Source organism: Eleutherodactylus coqui, chromosome 2 (genome assembly GCF_035609145.1).
Source record: "Eleutherodactylus coqui strain aEleCoq1 chromosome 2, aEleCoq1.hap1, whole genome shotgun sequence".
Classification (NCBI taxonomy): Eukaryota; Metazoa; Chordata; class Amphibia; order Anura; family Eleutherodactylidae; genus Eleutherodactylus; species Eleutherodactylus coqui.
The window spans coordinates 283,282,068-283,292,067 of NC_089838.1; the positions used below are offsets into that span (position 1 = coordinate 283,282,068).

The 10,000-nt window shown below is 44.5% G+C and overlaps 27 non-coding genes across 27 annotated transcripts; all 27 read right to left on the minus strand.

Moving 5' to 3' along the window:
* Positions 1-29: 29 nt before the first annotated feature.
* On the minus strand, positions 30-102 carry TRNAR-CCU (transfer RNA arginine (anticodon CCU)). The gene has a single exon. It is a non-coding gene; the product is annotated as a tRNA-Arg (tRNA).
* Positions 103-222: 120 nt separating this feature from the next.
* On the minus strand, positions 223-315 carry TRNAI-UAU (transfer RNA isoleucine (anticodon UAU)). The gene is given in 2 exon segments: positions 223-258; positions 278-315. It is a non-coding gene; the product is annotated as a tRNA-Ile (tRNA).
* A 536-nt stretch (positions 316-851) lies between these two features.
* On the minus strand, positions 852-924 carry TRNAR-CCU (transfer RNA arginine (anticodon CCU)). The gene has a single exon. It is a non-coding gene; the product is annotated as a tRNA-Arg (tRNA).
* A 120-nt stretch (positions 925-1,044) lies between these two features.
* On the minus strand, positions 1,045-1,137 carry TRNAI-UAU (transfer RNA isoleucine (anticodon UAU)). The gene is given in 2 exon segments: positions 1,045-1,080; positions 1,100-1,137. It is a non-coding gene; the product is annotated as a tRNA-Ile (tRNA).
* Positions 1,138-1,673: 536 nt separating this feature from the next.
* TRNAR-CCU (transfer RNA arginine (anticodon CCU)) lies at positions 1,674-1,746 on the minus strand. The gene has a single exon. It is a non-coding gene; the product is annotated as a tRNA-Arg (tRNA).
* A 120-nt stretch (positions 1,747-1,866) lies between these two features.
* TRNAI-UAU (transfer RNA isoleucine (anticodon UAU)) lies at positions 1,867-1,959 on the minus strand. Its single transcript is given in 2 exon segments — positions 1,867-1,902; positions 1,922-1,959. It is a non-coding gene; the product is annotated as a tRNA-Ile (tRNA).
* Positions 1,960-2,303: 344 nt separating this feature from the next.
* TRNAR-CCU (transfer RNA arginine (anticodon CCU)) lies at positions 2,304-2,376 on the minus strand. Its single transcript has one exon. It is a non-coding gene; the product is annotated as a tRNA-Arg (tRNA).
* Positions 2,377-2,496: 120 nt separating this feature from the next.
* TRNAI-UAU (transfer RNA isoleucine (anticodon UAU)) lies at positions 2,497-2,589 on the minus strand. The gene is given in 2 exon segments: positions 2,497-2,532; positions 2,552-2,589. It is a non-coding gene; the product is annotated as a tRNA-Ile (tRNA).
* Positions 2,590-3,125: 536 nt separating this feature from the next.
* TRNAR-CCU (transfer RNA arginine (anticodon CCU)) lies at positions 3,126-3,198 on the minus strand. The gene has a single exon. It is a non-coding gene; the product is annotated as a tRNA-Arg (tRNA).
* A 120-nt stretch (positions 3,199-3,318) lies between these two features.
* Positions 3,319-3,411, minus strand: TRNAI-UAU (transfer RNA isoleucine (anticodon UAU)). Its single transcript is given in 2 exon segments — positions 3,319-3,354; positions 3,374-3,411. It is a non-coding gene; the product is annotated as a tRNA-Ile (tRNA).
* A 164-nt stretch (positions 3,412-3,575) lies between these two features.
* TRNAI-UAU (transfer RNA isoleucine (anticodon UAU)) lies at positions 3,576-3,668 on the minus strand. The gene is given in 2 exon segments: positions 3,576-3,611; positions 3,631-3,668. It is a non-coding gene; the product is annotated as a tRNA-Ile (tRNA).
* A 536-nt stretch (positions 3,669-4,204) lies between these two features.
* Positions 4,205-4,277, minus strand: TRNAR-CCU (transfer RNA arginine (anticodon CCU)). Its single transcript has one exon. It is a non-coding gene; the product is annotated as a tRNA-Arg (tRNA).
* A 120-nt stretch (positions 4,278-4,397) lies between these two features.
* On the minus strand, positions 4,398-4,490 carry TRNAI-UAU (transfer RNA isoleucine (anticodon UAU)). The gene is given in 2 exon segments: positions 4,398-4,433; positions 4,453-4,490. It is a non-coding gene; the product is annotated as a tRNA-Ile (tRNA).
* Positions 4,491-5,026: 536 nt separating this feature from the next.
* TRNAR-CCU (transfer RNA arginine (anticodon CCU)) lies at positions 5,027-5,099 on the minus strand. The gene has a single exon. It is a non-coding gene; the product is annotated as a tRNA-Arg (tRNA).
* A 120-nt stretch (positions 5,100-5,219) lies between these two features.
* TRNAI-UAU (transfer RNA isoleucine (anticodon UAU)) lies at positions 5,220-5,312 on the minus strand. The gene is given in 2 exon segments: positions 5,220-5,255; positions 5,275-5,312. It is a non-coding gene; the product is annotated as a tRNA-Ile (tRNA).
* Positions 5,313-5,848: 536 nt separating this feature from the next.
* TRNAR-CCU (transfer RNA arginine (anticodon CCU)) lies at positions 5,849-5,921 on the minus strand. The gene has a single exon. It is a non-coding gene; the product is annotated as a tRNA-Arg (tRNA).
* Positions 5,922-6,041: 120 nt separating this feature from the next.
* Positions 6,042-6,134, minus strand: TRNAI-UAU (transfer RNA isoleucine (anticodon UAU)). Its single transcript is given in 2 exon segments — positions 6,042-6,077; positions 6,097-6,134. It is a non-coding gene; the product is annotated as a tRNA-Ile (tRNA).
* A 164-nt stretch (positions 6,135-6,298) lies between these two features.
* Positions 6,299-6,391, minus strand: TRNAI-UAU (transfer RNA isoleucine (anticodon UAU)). The gene is given in 2 exon segments: positions 6,299-6,334; positions 6,354-6,391. It is a non-coding gene; the product is annotated as a tRNA-Ile (tRNA).
* A 536-nt stretch (positions 6,392-6,927) lies between these two features.
* TRNAR-CCU (transfer RNA arginine (anticodon CCU)) lies at positions 6,928-7,000 on the minus strand. Its single transcript has one exon. It is a non-coding gene; the product is annotated as a tRNA-Arg (tRNA).
* Positions 7,001-7,120: 120 nt separating this feature from the next.
* Positions 7,121-7,213, minus strand: TRNAI-UAU (transfer RNA isoleucine (anticodon UAU)). The gene is given in 2 exon segments: positions 7,121-7,156; positions 7,176-7,213. It is a non-coding gene; the product is annotated as a tRNA-Ile (tRNA).
* A 536-nt stretch (positions 7,214-7,749) lies between these two features.
* Positions 7,750-7,822, minus strand: TRNAR-CCU (transfer RNA arginine (anticodon CCU)). Its single transcript has one exon. It is a non-coding gene; the product is annotated as a tRNA-Arg (tRNA).
* Positions 7,823-7,942: 120 nt separating this feature from the next.
* TRNAI-UAU (transfer RNA isoleucine (anticodon UAU)) lies at positions 7,943-8,035 on the minus strand. The gene is given in 2 exon segments: positions 7,943-7,978; positions 7,998-8,035. It is a non-coding gene; the product is annotated as a tRNA-Ile (tRNA).
* A 344-nt stretch (positions 8,036-8,379) lies between these two features.
* TRNAR-CCU (transfer RNA arginine (anticodon CCU)) lies at positions 8,380-8,452 on the minus strand. The gene has a single exon. It is a non-coding gene; the product is annotated as a tRNA-Arg (tRNA).
* Positions 8,453-8,572: 120 nt separating this feature from the next.
* Positions 8,573-8,665, minus strand: TRNAI-UAU (transfer RNA isoleucine (anticodon UAU)). The gene is given in 2 exon segments: positions 8,573-8,608; positions 8,628-8,665. It is a non-coding gene; the product is annotated as a tRNA-Ile (tRNA).
* Positions 8,666-9,201: 536 nt separating this feature from the next.
* TRNAR-CCU (transfer RNA arginine (anticodon CCU)) lies at positions 9,202-9,274 on the minus strand. The gene has a single exon. It is a non-coding gene; the product is annotated as a tRNA-Arg (tRNA).
* Positions 9,275-9,394: 120 nt separating this feature from the next.
* On the minus strand, positions 9,395-9,487 carry TRNAI-UAU (transfer RNA isoleucine (anticodon UAU)). Its single transcript is given in 2 exon segments — positions 9,395-9,430; positions 9,450-9,487. It is a non-coding gene; the product is annotated as a tRNA-Ile (tRNA).
* A 164-nt stretch (positions 9,488-9,651) lies between these two features.
* TRNAI-UAU (transfer RNA isoleucine (anticodon UAU)) lies at positions 9,652-9,744 on the minus strand. Its single transcript is given in 2 exon segments — positions 9,652-9,687; positions 9,707-9,744. It is a non-coding gene; the product is annotated as a tRNA-Ile (tRNA).
* Positions 9,745-10,000: the final 256 nt, after the last annotated feature.

Below are 10,000 nucleotides of genomic sequence, written 5' to 3' on the forward strand. Positions count from 1 at the left end.
GACATGCTTTTGGATGAAAGGTGGGCAACCACCCCAGATGGGACTCGAACCCACAATCCCTGGCTTAGGAGGCCAGTGCCTTATCCATTACGCCACTGGGGCTACATGCACAGAAGAAGCGTGGCTTTCTTTTCGATTGTTTTAAAGAAATCAACTGCGATTAAGCATTGAACTATCAGCTTGTAATGCAGTAATAAAAGACAGATGACGGCAAGAAAGTAATGCTCCAGGTGAGGCTCGAACTCACAACCTCGGCATTGCTCAACAGTTACTGCTATATAAGTACCGCGCGCTGACCGATTGCGCCACTGGAGCTCTTGCAGCACCATTTATCCATGTCTTCTTTTGCCTGGAAAAAGTTGCTCAATTGAAAACCTAGTCCTATGTCAGTTTAAACCCCGTCCTTGAAAATGCAGTGGGCTATGCCATAAGTGAAGAGTAAAGCAAAGTGGTGTGTTTTTAATGAAAATGAGATGCTCTCCACCTTAACAATAGGTAATGTTGCTCAGGAACACTTCTCTTTGGACATAGCTATTGTCTTTGTAAAGACTACCATTGAGCGAGATTTTTCAAGACCTATTTAAGAGGCAAATGTTATCCAGAAAAGAAGCCAGTCTGGAAATAAAACACGACATGCTTTTGGATGAAAGGTGGGCACCCACCCCACATGGGACCCGAACCCACAATCTTCGCCTTATCCAGAAAAGAAGCCTGTCTGGATCTAAAACTCAGTATACTGATGAAAGGTGGGCACCCACCCCAGATGGGACTCGAACCCACAATCTTCGCCTTATCCAGAAAAGAAGCCTGTCTGGATCTAAAACTCAGTATACTGATGAAAGGTGGGCAACCACCCCAGATGGGACTCAAACCCACAATCCCTGGCTTAGGAGGCCAGTGCCTTATCCATTAGGCCACTGGGGCTACATGCACAGAAGAAGCGTGGCTTTCTTTTCGATTGTTTTAAAGAAATCAACTGCGATTAAGCATTGAACTATCAGCTTGTAATGCAGTAATAAAAGACAGATGACGGCAAGAAAGTAATGCTCCAGGTGAGGCTCGAACTCACAACCTCGGCATTGCTCAACAGTTACTGCTATATAAGTACCGCGCGCTGACCGATTGCGCCACTGGAGCTCTTGCAGCACCATTTATCCATGTCTTCTTTTGCCTGGAAAAAGTTGCTCAATTGAAAACCTAGTCCTATGTCAGTTTAAACCCCGTCCTTGAAAATGCAGTGGGCTATGCCATAAGTGAAGAGTAAAGCAAAGTGGTGTGTTTTTAATGAAAATGAGATGCTCTCCACTTTAACAATAGGTAATGTTGCTCAGGAACACTTCTCTTTGGACATAGCTATTGTCTTTGTAAAGACTACCATTGGGCGAGATTTTTCAAGACCTATTTAAGAGGCAAATGTTATCCAGAAAAGAAGCCAGTCTGGAAATAAAACACGACATGCTTTTGGATGAAAGGTGGGCACCCACCCCACATGGGACCCGAACCCACAATCTTCGCCTTATCCAGAAAAGAAGCCTGTCTGGATCTAAAACTCAGTATACTGATGAAAGGTGGGCACCCACCCCAGATGGGACTCGAACCCACAATCTTCGCCTTATCCAGAAAAGAAGCCTGTCTGGATCTAAAACTCAGTATACTGATGAAAGGTGGGCAACCACCCCAGATGGGACTCAAACCCACAATCCCTGGCTTAGGAGGCCAGTGCCTTATCCATTAGGCCACTGGGGCTACATGCACAGAAGAAGCGTGGCTTTCTTTTCGATTGTTTTAAAGAAATCAACTGCGATTAAGCATTGAACTATCAGCTTGTAATGCAGTAATAAAAGACAGATGACGGCAAGAAAGTAATGCTCCAGGTGAGGCTCGAACTCACAACCTCGGCATTGCTCAACAGTTACTGCTATATAAGTACCGCGCGCTGACCGATTGCGCCACTGGAGCTCTTGCAGCACCATTTATCCATGTCTTCTTTTGCCTGGAAAAAGTTGCTCAATTGAAAACCTAGTCCTATGTCAGTTTAAACCCCGTCCTTGAAAATGCAGTGGGCTATGCCATAAGTGAAGAGTAAAGCAAAGTGGTGTGTTTTTAATGAAAATGAGATGCTCTCCACCTTAACAATAGGTAATGTTGCTCAGGAACACTTCTCTTTGGACATAGCTATTGTCTTTGTAAAGACTACCATTGAGCGAGATTTTTCAAGACCTATTTAAGAGGCAAATGTTATCCAGAAAAGAAGCCAGTCTGGAAATAAAACACGACATGCTTTTGGATGAAAGGTGGGCAACCACCCCAGATGGGACTCGAACCCACAATCCCTGGCTTAGGAGGCCAGTGCCTTATCCATTACGCCACTGGGGCTACATGCACAGAAGAAGCGTGGCTTTCTTTTCGATTGTTTTAAAGAAATCAACTGCGATTAAGCATTGAACTATCAGCTTGTAATGCAGTAATAAAAGACAGATGACGGCAAGAAAGTAATGCTCCAGGTGAGGCTCGAACTCACAACCTCGGCATTGCTCAACAGTTACTGCTATATAAGTACCGCGCGCTGACCGATTGCGCCACTGGAGCTCTTGCAGCACCATTTATCCATGTCTTCTTTTGCCTGGAAAAAGTTGCTCAATTGAAAACCTAGTCCTATGTCAGTTTAAACCCCGTCCTTGAAAATGCAGTGGGCTATGCCATAAGTGAAGAGTAAAGCAAAGTGGTGTGTTTTTAATGAAAATGAGATGCTCTCCACCTTAACAATAGGTAATGTTGCTCAGGAACACTTCTCTTTGGACATAGCTATTGTCTTTGTAAAGACTACCATTGAGCGAGATTTTTCAAGACCTATTTAAGAGGCAAATGTTATCCAGAAAAGAAGCCAGTCTGGAAATAAAACACGACATGCTTTTGGATGAAAGGTGGGCACCCACCCCACATGGGACCCGAACCCACAATCTTCGCCTTATCCAGAAAAGAAGCCTGTCTGGATCTAAAACTCAGTATACTGATGAAAGGTGGGCACCCACCCCAGATGGGACTCGAACCCACAATCTTCGCCTTATCCAGAAAAGAAGCCTGTCTGGATCTAAAACTCAGTATACTGATGAAAGGTGGGCAACCACCCCAGATGGGACTCAAACCCACAATCCCTGGCTTAGGAGGCCAGTGCCTTATCCATTAGGCCACTGGGGCTACATGCACAGAAGAAGCGTGGCTTTCTTTTCGATTGTTTTAAAGAAATCAACTGCGATTAAGCATTGAACTATCAGCTTGTAATGCAGTAATAAAAGACAGATGACGGCAAGAAAGTAATGCTCCAGGTGAGGCTCGAACTCACAACCTCGGCATTGCTCAACAGTTACTGCTATATAAGTACCGCACGCTGACCGATTGCGCCACTGGAGCTCTTGCAGCACCATTTATCCATGTCTTCTTTTGCCTGGAAAAAGTTGCTCAATTGAAAACCTAGTCCTATGTCAGTTTAAACCCCGTCCTTGAAAATGCAGATTAAGCATTGAACTATCAGCTTGTAATGCAGTAATAAAAGACAGATGACGGCAAGAAAGTAATGCTTCAGGTGAGGCTCGAACTCACAACCTCGGCATTGCTCAACAGTTACTGCTATATAAGTACCGCGCGCTGACCGATTGCGCCACTGGAGCTCTTGCAGCACCATTTATCCATGTCTTCTTTTGCCTGGAAAAAGTTGCTCAATTGAAAACCTAGTCCTATGTCAGTTTAAACCCCGTCCTTGAAAATGCAGTGGGCTATGCCATAAGTGAAGAGTAAAGCAAAGTGGTGTGTTTTTAATGAAAATGAGATGCTCTCCACCTTAACAATAGGTAATGTTGCTCAGGAACACTTCTCTTTGGACATAGCTATTGTCTTTGTAAAGACTACCATTGGGCGAGATTTTTCAAGACCTATTTAAGAGGCAAATGTTATCCAGAAAAGAAGCCAGTCTGGAAATAAAACACGACATGCTTTTGGATGAAAGGTGGGCACCCACCCCACATGGGACCCGAACCCACAATCTTCGCCTTATCCAGAAAAGAAGCCTGTCTGGATCTAAAACTCAGTATACTGATGAAAGGTGGGCACCCACCCCAGATGGGACTCGAACCCACAATCTTCGCCTTATCCAGAAAAGAAGCCTGTCTGGATCTAAAACTCAGTATACTGATGAAAGGTGGGCAACCACCCCAGATGGGACTCAAACCCACAATCCCTGGCTTAGGAGGCCAGTGCCTTATCCATTAGGCCACTGGGGCTACATGCACAGAAGAAGCGTGGCTTTCTTTTCGATTGTTTTAAAGAAATCAACTGCGATTAAGCATTGAACTATCAGCTTGTAATGCAGTAATAAAAGACAGATGACGGCAAGAAAGTAATGCTCCAGGTGAGGCTCGAACTCACAACCTCGGCATTGCTCAACAGTTACTGCTATATAAGTACCGCGCGCTGACCGATTGCGCCACTGGAGCTCTTGCAGCACCATTTATCCATGTCTTCTTTTGCCTGGAAAAAGTTGCTCAATTGAAAACCTAGTCCTATGTCAGTTTAAACCCCGTCCTTGAAAATGCAGTGGGCTATGCCATAAGTGAAGAGTAAAGCAAAGTGGTGTGTTTTTAATGAAAATGAGATGCTCTCCACTTTAACAATAGGTAATGTTGCTCAGGAACACTTCTCTTTGGACATAGCTATTGTCTTTGTAAAGACTACCATTGGGCGAGATTTTTCAAGACCTATTTAAGAGGCAAATGTTATCCAGAAAAGAAGCCAGTCTGGAAATAAAACACGACATGCTTTTGGATGAAAGGTGGGCACCCACCCCACATGGGACCCGAACCCACAATCTTCGCCTTATCCAGAAAAGAAGCCTGTCTGGATCTAAAACTCAGTATACTGATGAAAGGTGGGCACCCACCCCAGATGGGACTCGAACCCACAATCTTCGCCTTATCCAGAAAAGAAGCCTGTCTGGATCTAAAACTCAGTATACTGATGAAAGGTGGGCAACCACCCCAGATGGGACTCAAACCCACAATCCCTGGCTTAGGAGGCCAGTGCCTTATCCATTAGGCCACTGGGGCTACATGCACAGAAGAAGCGTGGCTTTCTTTTCGATTGTTTTAAAGAAATCAACTGCGATTAAGCATTGAACTATCAGCTTGTAATGCAGTAATAAAAGACAGATGACGGCAAGAAAGTAATGCTCCAGGTGAGGCTCGAACTCACAACCTCGGCATTGCTCAACAGTTACTGCTATATAAGTACCGCGCGCTGACCGATTGCGCCACTGGAGCTCTTGCAGCACCATTTATCCATGTCTTCTTTTGCCTGGAAAAAGTTGCTCAATTGAAAACCTAGTCCTATGTCAGTTTAAACCCCGTCCTTGAAAATGCAGTGGGCTATGCCATAAGTGAAGAGTAAAGCAAAGTGGTGTGTTTTTAATGAAAATGAGATGCTCTCCACCTTAACAATAGGTAATGTTGCTCAGGAACACTTCTCTTTGGACATAGCTATTGTCTTTGTAAAGACTACCATTGAGCGAGATTTTTCAAGACCTATTTAAGAGGCAAATGTTATCCAGAAAAGAAGCCAGTCTGGAAATAAAACACGACATGCTTTTGGATGAAAGGTGGGCACCCACCCCACATGGGACCCGAACCCACAATCTTCGCCTTATCCAGAAAAGAAGCCTGTCTGGATCTAAAACTCAGTATACTGATGAAAGGTGGGCACCCACCCCAGATGGGACTCGAACCCACAATCTTCGCCTTATCCAGAAAAGAAGCCTGTCTGGATCTAAAACTCAGTATACTGATGAAAGGTGGGCAACCACCCCAGATGGGACTCAAACCCACAATCCCTGGCTTAGGAGGCCAGTGCCTTATCCATTAGGCCACTGGGGCTACATGCACAGAAGAAGCGTGGCTTTCTTTTCGATTGTTTTAAAGAAATCAACTGCGATTAAGCATTGAACTATCAGCTTGTAATGCAGTAATAAAAGACAGATGACGGCAAGAAAGTAATGCTCCAGGTGAGGCTCGAACTCACAACCTCGGCATTGCTCAACAGTTACTGCTATATAAGTACCGCACGCTGACCGATTGCGCCACTGGAGCTCTTGCAGCACCATTTATCCATGTCTTCTTTTGCCTGGAAAAAGTTGCTCAATTGAAAACCTAGTCCTATGTCAGTTTAAACCCCGTCCTTGAAAATGCAGATTAAGCATTGAACTATCAGCTTGTAATGCAGTAATAAAAGACAGATGACGGCAAGAAAGTAATGCTTCAGGTGAGGCTCGAACTCACAACCTCGGCATTGCTCAACAGTTACTGCTATATAAGTACCGCGCGCTGACCGATTGCGCCACTGGAGCTCTTGCAGCACCATTTATCCATGTCTTCTTTTGCCTGGAAAAAGTTGCTCAATTGAAAACCTAGTCCTATGTCAGTTTAAACCCCGTCCTTGAAAATGCAGTGGGCTATGCCATAAGTGAAGAGTAAAGCAAAGTGGTGTGTTTTTAATGAAAATGAGATGCTCTCCACCTTAACAATAGGTAATGTTGCTCAGGAACACTTCTCTTTGGACATAGCTATTGTCTTTGTAAAGACTACCATTGGGCGAGATTTTTCAAGACCTATTTAAGAGGCAAATGTTATCCAGAAAAGAAGCCAGTCTGGAAATAAAACACGACATGCTTTTGGATGAAAGGTGGGCACCCACCCCACATGGGACCCGAACCCACAATCTTCGCCTTATCCAGAAAAGAAGCCTGTCTGGATCTAAAACTCAGTATACTGATGAAAGGTGGGCACCCACCCCAGATGGGACTCGAACCCACAATCTTCGCCTTATCCAGAAAAGAAGCCTGTCTGGATCTAAAACTCAGTATACTGATGAAAGGTGGGCAACCACCCCAGATGGGACTCAAACCCACAATCCCTGGCTTAGGAGGCCAGTGCCTTATCCATTAGGCCACTGGGGCTACATGCACAGAAGAAGCGTGGCTTTCTTTTCGATTGTTTTAAAGAAATCAACTGCGATTAAGCATTGAACTATCAGCTTGTAATGCAGTAATAAAAGACAGATGACGGCAAGAAAGTAATGCTCCAGGTGAGGCTCGAACTCACAACCTCGGCATTGCTCAACAGTTACTGCTATATAAGTACCGCGCGCTGACCGATTGCGCCACTGGAGCTCTTGCAGCACCATTTATCCATGTCTTCTTTTGCCTGGAAAAAGTTGCTCAATTGAAAACCTAGTCCTATGTCAGTTTAAACCCCGTCCTTGAAAATGCAGTGGGCTATGCCATAAGTGAAGAGTAAAGCAAAGTGGTGTGTTTTTAATGAAAATGAGATGCTCTCCACTTTAACAATAGGTAATGTTGCTCAGGAACACTTCTCTTTGGACATAGCTATTGTCTTTGTAAAGACTACCATTGGGCGAGATTTTTCAAGACCTATTTAAGAGGCAAATGTTATCCAGAAAAGAAGCCAGTCTGGAAATAAAACACGACATGCTTTTGGATGAAAGGTGGGCACCCACCCCACATGGGACCCGAACCCACAATCTTCGCCTTATCCAGAAAAGAAGCCTGTCTGGATCTAAAACTCAGTATACTGATGAAAGGTGGGCACCCACCCCAGATGGGACTCGAACCCACAATCTTCGCCTTATCCAGAAAAGAAGCCTGTCTGGATCTAAAACTCAGTATACTGATGAAAGGTGGGCAACCACCCCAGATGGGACTCAAACCCACAATCCCTGGCTTAGGAGGCCAGTGCCTTATCCATTAGGCCACTGGGGCTACATGCACAGAAGAAGCGTGGCTTTCTTTTCGATTGTTTTAAAGAAATCAACTGCGATTAAGCATTGAACTATCAGCTTGTAATGCAGTAATAAAAGACAGATGACGGCAAGAAAGTAATGCTCCAGGTGAGGCTCGAACTCACAACCTCGGCATTGCTCAACAGTTACTGCTATATAAGTACCGCGCGCTGACCGATTGCGCCACTGGAGCTCTTGCAGCACCATTTATCCATGTCTTCTTTTGCCTGGAAAAAGTTGCTCAATTGAAAACCTAGTCCTATGTCAGTTTAAACCCCGTCCTTGAAAATGCAGTGGGCTATGCCATAAGTGAAGAGTAAAGCAAAGTGGTGTGTTTTTAATGAAAATGAGATGCTCTCCACCTTAACAATAGGTAATGTTGCTCAGGAACACTTCTCTTTGGACATAGCTATTGTCTTTGTAAAGACTACCATTGAGCGAGATTTTTCAAGACCTATTTAAGAGGCAAATGTTATCCAGAAAAGAAGCCAGTCTGGAAATAAAACACGACATGCTTTTGGATGAAAGGTGGGCAACCACCCCAGATGGGACTCGAACCCACAATCCCTGGCTTAGGAGGCCAGTGCCTTATCCATTACGCCACTGGGGCTACATGCACAGAAGAAGCGTGGCTTTCTTTTCGATTGTTTTAAAGAAATCAACTGCGATTAAGCATTGAACTATCAGCTTGTAATGCAGTAATAAAAGACAGATGACGGCAAGAAAGTAATGCTCCAGGTGAGGCTCGAACTCACAACCTCGGCATTGCTCAACAGTTACTGCTATATAAGTACCGCGCGCTGACCGATTGCGCCACTGGAGCTCTTGCAGCACCATTTATCCATGTCTTCTTTTGCCTGGAAAAAGTTGCTCAATTGAAAACCTAGTCCTATGTCAGTTTAAACCCCGTCCTTGAAAATGCAGTGGGCTATGCCATAAGTGAAGAGTAAAGCAAAGTGGTGTGTTTTTAATGAAAATGAGATGCTCTCCACCTTAACAATAGGTAATGTTGCTCAGGAACACTTCTCTTTGGACATAGCTATTGTCTTTGTAAAGACTACCATTGAGCGAGATTTTTCAAGACCTATTTAAGAGGCAAATGTTATCCAGAAAAGAAGCCAGTCTGGAAATAAAACACGACATGCTTTTGGATGAAAGGTGGGCACCCACCCCACATGGGACCCGAACCCACAATCTTCGCCTTATCCAGAAAAGAAGCCTGTCTGGATCTAAAACTCAGTATACTGATGAAAGGTGGGCACCCACCCCAGATGGGACTCGAACCCACAATCTTCGCCTTATCCAGAAAAGAAGCCTGTCTGGATCTAAAACTCAGTATACTGATGAAAGGTGGGCAACCACCCCAGATGGGACTCAAACCCACAATCCCTGGCTTAGGAGGCCAGTGCCTTATCCATTAGGCCACTGGGGCTACATGCACAGAAGAAGCGTGGCTTTCTTTTCGATTGTTTTAAAGAAATCAACTGCGATTAAGCATTGAACTATCAGCTTGTAATGCAGTAATAAAAGACAGATGACGGCAAGAAAGTAATGCTCCAGGTGAGGCTCGAACTCACAACCTCGGCATTGCTCAACAGTTACTGCTATATAAGTACCGCACGCTGACCGATTGCGCCACTGGAGCTCTTGCAGCACCATTTATCCATGTCTTCTTTTGCCTGGAAAAAGTTGCTCAATTGAAAACCTAGTCCTATGTCAGTTTAAACCCCGTCCTTGAAAATGCAGATTAAGCATTGAACTATCAGCTTGTAATGCAGTAATAAAAGACAGATGACGGCAAGAAAGTAATGCTTCAGGTGAGGCTCGAACTCACAACCTCGGCATTGCTCAACAGTTACTGCTATATAAGTACCGCGCGCTGACCGATTGCGCCACTGGAGCTCTTGCAGCACCATTTATCCATGTCTTCTTTTGCCTGGAAAAAGTTGCTCAATTGAAAACCTAGTCCTATGTCAGTTTAAACCCCGTCCTTGAAAATGCAGTGGGCTATGCCATAAGTGAAGAGTAAAGCAAAGTGGTGTGTTTTTAATGAAAATGAGATGCTCTCCACCTTAACAATAGGTAATGTTGCTCAGGAACACTTCTCTTTGGACATAGCTATTGTCTTTGTAAAGACTACCATTGGGCGAGATTTTTC